The sequence below is a fragment of the Lepeophtheirus salmonis genome, chromosome 4 (genome assembly GCF_016086655.4).
Source record: "Lepeophtheirus salmonis chromosome 4, UVic_Lsal_1.4, whole genome shotgun sequence".
Lineage (NCBI taxonomy): Eukaryota > Metazoa > Arthropoda > Copepoda > Siphonostomatoida > Caligidae > Lepeophtheirus > Lepeophtheirus salmonis.
In genome coordinates, this window is record NC_052134.2 from 20,930,325 (window position 1) to 20,936,472 (window position 6,148).

Below are 6,148 nucleotides of genomic sequence, written 5' to 3' on the forward strand. Positions count from 1 at the left end.
TAACTTCTTCTCATCTTCTTTTTTCAAAATTGGGTTTGGAACCTAACAAAGTTCTTGGCTTCTCTTTTGATAGAATTCAGATAGCATAGGCATAATAGATCTAGTACTACGACCGAAGATGATTTTAGTTGGACTCAATGCATCTTCTATTCTCGGAGTATTTCTCATTTCTAAAATTCCAAGATTGATTTTTGACTGATCTATCTTATTTCCATTCATAGTTTTCTTTACTAAATATTTTAACTTCTTCACAGAAGCTTCAGCCAATTCATTGGATTGTGGGTTATGTGGAGAAGAACATCGCCATTCAACTCCCCAAAAGGATAAAAATTCTTGAAATTCCCTGGACGAGAAGTGTGTTCCCCCATCTGATTCTAAAACTTCAGGTATACCATAATCAATGAAGAATCTCTCCATTACTTTCTTAATCACTCTTGATGTCCATCCACTAAGCTCAAAATAATGTAAAGCAGGATATCCAGAAAGTCTATCTACATAAACCAAGAAATTCTTTCCACTTACAGAAAATATATCCACAGCTACTGCTGGAAATGGTCTCGTCATTTTTGGTCCTTTAATTTGAGTCTCCATTAATAAACTAGGTAATAACTTCTGGCATTCCTCACACTTTCTCACCATATCTTCGATGTCCATATCTATTCCCGGGCAATAAATTATCTCTCTGGCACGCTGCTTAGTCTTCACTATGCGTTGATGAGATACATGCAGATTTTCCAATATTTCTTTCCGAGCTACTCTTGGTATAACAATTCTTTTATTATTGACGATAATCAAACCTTCATAAATCGATAGAGTATCTTTCAAATTCCAGTAGAGTTTTAATTCTTCAGGAAGATTTTTGATATTACTTCCATAACCGTCTTTAATAAAATTTATCAATTTTAGATAATTAACATCTTCTTGTGCTTGGTCTCTCAATTTTCTTAATCTTCGATCCTTGATCTCATTCGTTCGAATTTTTTACCACATACAGCTCTTATTAATATTCTTCTTGCAACCTCATTCGTACGCACACCCTCCAATATGTCGTCCTTCCTCGGATTCCAGTATGGATTTCTTGGCAAATTATCAGCTGCTAACATTTTTCTTCCTGGTTTCCAAGCAACAGTGAAGTTATAACGCATTTGTGTCCTTTTTTTGATTTCCATCAATTAATACATCAGGATACTCCTCCACAAGCTTGTCTCTCATGGTTTTAATTTTTTCATCGGAAATATATTTCATTTCCTTGATTCCACGAGCACTAGATTCTCTGGCTCTTTTCCATTACCTTCGCTCAATTTGACTTGGATAATCTTGTGGTAAAATCCTTAATTTTTTATACAATACCCACGACATTAGAAAATTTAACATTTTCCTTTACTTTTATTCTTCTTTAATTTCCTCATTTCCAAAACCTACATTTAAAATTATGGATCCTAGTGGATTAAAAGTAGCTCCAGTAGCTCCATACTTATCTTGTTGACTTTTGCAGAATTTAACTTTTCGTCATCCCTCTTCGACATTTCCTCAGCTCTACATATATCAATAACTTTTTGAAGTGAACATTCTCTTTCTTCCATGAACATAAAGATATCCTCTTGTTGCTCCTTTGTTTCAGACTTCAACTCCATCAATTCTAAAATATCCTCTAAGATGTGTAATCTTCCACGGGCCATTTGATTATAAATTTCTACTAATTCCATTCTGTTTGAACGCTTCAGTTCATTAATGCTCCTTGTGACATGACCTTTGTATGCCTTAACTTTTGATTTTATAAAGTCAAACTTCTTACTTTTAAGTTCTTCCATTGTGTTTCTTAAGATTGGTTCTGGTTTATCGACTGCGCCATATGATATACGTGGATATGAGATGTATGAGGATATGGAGTTTATATATATACTTTATTTTACACGCGGAGAATACAGAATGATTAACAATAGTATATACTAGGTATGCTAAAAGATTTAAAAAAAAATTAGATTTGAAAGGAGATAATTAACTTTGGGCACATTTACTAAAATCTACCATCACCATTTTCTCTTTTTAATTATTTTTCCTTTTTTTCTCTCTCTCTTTCTATACCAATAACTTTTTTTTCCCTAACCTCAACTTTATTACTTGAAAAATTCCTATTCCTAGGTATTATATAAAACGACCAGTCACTGTTTAGGCGAAGTATTAAATGTTGAAAAGATGGGATTAGAAAACTTTATTATCATTCAGGCATTTGAAATAATAAACCTTAAAAATTGATATTATTTTCAGAAAAAAATGATAGGAAAATTGACACTGAAAATAGAAAAGCTGGAATGTTTTAAATATTACATTATTCAAAAAAAAACATTATGATTCTCAAATGTAACAAACACCTGGGATCTAATAAATATGGATGAAGTATGCCTGACACTCTAAAATTGCTGTGGGGAAAGAAGAAATGATTTTGTGAGTTTTCAATTATACATTTAGAATTTATTAATTGTTATTATGATAAATGTATAATTTAAGATAAGAAGGCCAAGGTATAGCCAGAGGTTGGAACTTGGGCTCGAGATTCGGAACTCGAGTTTAACTTGAGTGCATATTTTTGAAGACGATCTCTATAGACTATACTATTATAGTAATGAAATAACCTTGAATGACATCTGAGGACTCGGTGAGAATATTCAAGGACTTAAACATTACTTGAGATTCGAAGTGAAGTTACAGTATATGGACGTTTTCCCTACTCAGATTAATGTTGTGTTATAAGCTGGATTAAAGATATCTGTAGTAAGGATTATACATCTACTATAATTCAAGTGTGAACTCATTACATTTTAGAATAAGGACTTTGAAGACCACCATTCGGATAGAAAATCCTCCCGCTCTACCTGTTATGCCCTATTAAAGAGAAGCAAACTAAAGAGGATATAGTTCCATCAATCAAAATCTTAGGAAAGGTAAAATATGAATTTGTCATCTTCTGAAGCAATATGCAGTAAATAATAGGAATTATTATATGAAAAAATAGACTTCCTTCACTCTTCCAATTAAGGTTGTTTTTAGAGCAAGGGCTTTCTTTTTATACATATCAAAATCATAAGAAGCTTCCAGTGTCAAAGTTTATGTACATTGTTAATTTCAATAAAGTTAAAACTATTGATGAAATTCATAGCGTTACAGGTTATTTAAAAGTTATTCTTGAGTAGGAAGACTATATAATGTGGAACCAAAAGAAATGATTACGAAAATTGAGAAATTAATTATTTCTAATGTTTTTTATACCAATAAGTTTAAATCTGCGAATTTTGCCCTCTTCGCCATCAATAAGAACAAAAGAACAATACTTAATTATATGTTTTCAAACATATCTAACATTCAGAGTGGGATCTTAATGGGATTGCTTCCAACAAGAGCATTAGTTAGAGTATGTATAGCCGCTTTTATAGCATATTGGTGCTATTGTTCTATATTTAAACTCGTATTATATATAATATGCATATTGACTGTTTATTAATAAATAAAATAAGATTCTTATTTAAGTATAATATGATTGAAAATTTACAGTATGTCCAAAAATTGATGGTGGTATTAAAAATATCCCTTTTATAGTAAAAAAAATTATTTTGGGTCAGAATAAAATGAAATTTTGGTGATAAAATCATTAGGCAATATTGAATTTTCCTAATGCAATAATTTTCGATAATTGCATCATACATCAGTATAAAAGGGCTCAGAAAACACCACAGGATGTTAGTTGAAATTCAATATCCGAAATGGTGAGAGAGAACTCTTTGGCGACCAGGACCAAGGCTGTTGGTATGATAGAGGGTGGATCAAGCCAGAGAGACGTTATTCAAAGGTTACAGATTCCTCTCAAGACCATTGTTAATTGGTGTAAGAAAAGGAAGGATGGACAAATCCTTGCAAATCAAAAGAGTCGAGGAAGGAAGAAAAAAATTAGCAAAGTTCCCAAACTGGTGATTTCAAAATCTTTGACCAAAAAAAGGCAATCCACAAGGAAACTTGTTGCAAGATTGACTTCAAAGGCTATCAAATATCCAAGTTCATCTGTCCACAACTACCTGAGGCACTCATTGAATGTTTTGCCATACAAACCTCGTCTGCACACCAAACTTTCAGAAAACCAAAGGAAGGCCCAGCTTCAATTATGTCGTGAGTGACTGAAACACTGTCGTGTATGTCGTGAAACACTGTACTGCAGATGACTGGAAATGTATCCTCTTTAGTAATGAAAGTCCATTTGAGCTATTTAATTTTCCAAATCCCCAAACAGATCGGCTTTGGGCAAGAGATAAGGGATATGGGGAACCCGTTATAACTGTGAAATTTCCTCTGAAAATTTAGGTTTGGGCCGTTATCAGTGACCAGGTAGTGTCAGATCTTCACCTGATTCCACAAAACCAAACTGTGATGGATGTGTACTACATGACGGAGATCCTCAGCAAGTCTCTGATGTCAACTTTGTCTCGTACTGAAGAAAGTGGACCTCCTTTGAAGAGGAAAATGTTAGATGGCATATCAAGTTCAATTTTCAATCAGGATGGTACCCCTGCTCACCACTCCAAAAAGGCTTAATCGTGGTGTTCAGATAACTTGGACTCTTTCTGGAGCAAAGGCACATGGCTAGCCATCAGTCCTGATTTGTCTCCCATTGAAAATTTGTGAGCCTTGCTCCAGAGAGAAATCAATGAAAATGTGCCAGCAACTTCAGGGGATAAATTAAAAAAATCTGACGAAAAAAATTGGGAAAAAATTTATCTACATTCTTTGAATGCTCTGTATGAAGCGACACCAAAACGCATAAAAGTGTATTAAGCCTAAAGGTCGGCATATTGGGAAGTAAATAAAGTTTTTCGCCCAAGAAAAATCACTTGTTTAGGTTATTTCATGATTTAAAAAAAAAAAAAAAAACACCATCAATTTTTGGACATACTGTATATATTTTATAAAATAACAATATGATATTGATAGAGTCAATAAGTTAGTATTCCTAACAAAGAAATTACATACTCAAAGTAAGTCCCCATATAGTTTTATTGCGCATTAAATTATTGAAACATCGAAATACAGTTTTGTATTTTAATTGATGTGTACATTTTGAAGAAAACTATTAAGTTAGACAGATTCAAAAATTGATATAACTAGCTGATAAAATGTTCCAATAAAAAGGATTTTTGTAAGTAATGTGCAGATCTTATAAAAGCATACAAAAAGAAGTATTACGGAACGTATCTTTGGGATGTTTCAAAACTCCTTTTGATGTTTTTTTTTTCTGTTATTTAGAGCAGATGATAGACTTTGCACTGGATGTAGGAAAACACAGAATAAGACAGATTCTCCGATATTACCAACAGAAACAGAAATCAGTGTTTCTCCAAAAGCAACAGAAATTGATAAAGTATTTACTGATGATTTAATTTTGGGGAAAAATATTGAAACAGATACTTTAAATCAGTCACTGACTCTTTTAGGGGAAAGTCCATTTATACAAGGACAGTTTTTGATTAATCAAAAACCTGTGCATTATCAAAGCTAAAAAATTACAGGAACCCATATAAAAAGAAAACTGGACTTATTCATTGGTTCTCCTGAAGAAAATGTATCGACTATTCCATTATGTGAGGAATATTGCATGCCTGAAGTGATTTAAGGTCTAAAAATCTATAAAGTTTCAAATAATGAATAGTTAAATAATTCAGATTTTAATCATTTTCGCCAAGATTATGAGAATCAGAGTAATGATGCAGAATTTCAACTGCTCACAACGCATGATAGTTCAAGCACAGAAATTACTTTATGAAAGAGGCATGTTGCCATCTACTAATACAAAGGAGGGAAAACCACTGGCACCTGATTTAATAAACAAAGTGGTCAAATTCTATCCTTCTGATGATTAAAGTAGATTGTTATCTGGTAAAAAATATTATATTGTAATACGAGAGCAATTATTTCTGAACAATTTAAAATAACTTTATTGGACACTTAATAATATAAGTAATAATATAATTAGATATAAGTCGAAGTTTAAGTATTCTATTTTCCAGATTCGCTTCCCTTCGACCAGGAGAATGTGTGATACACACTCTTTATATATTTTCACTTTCCATCAAAACATTAAACTTATGATCATAGGATCGAAAAT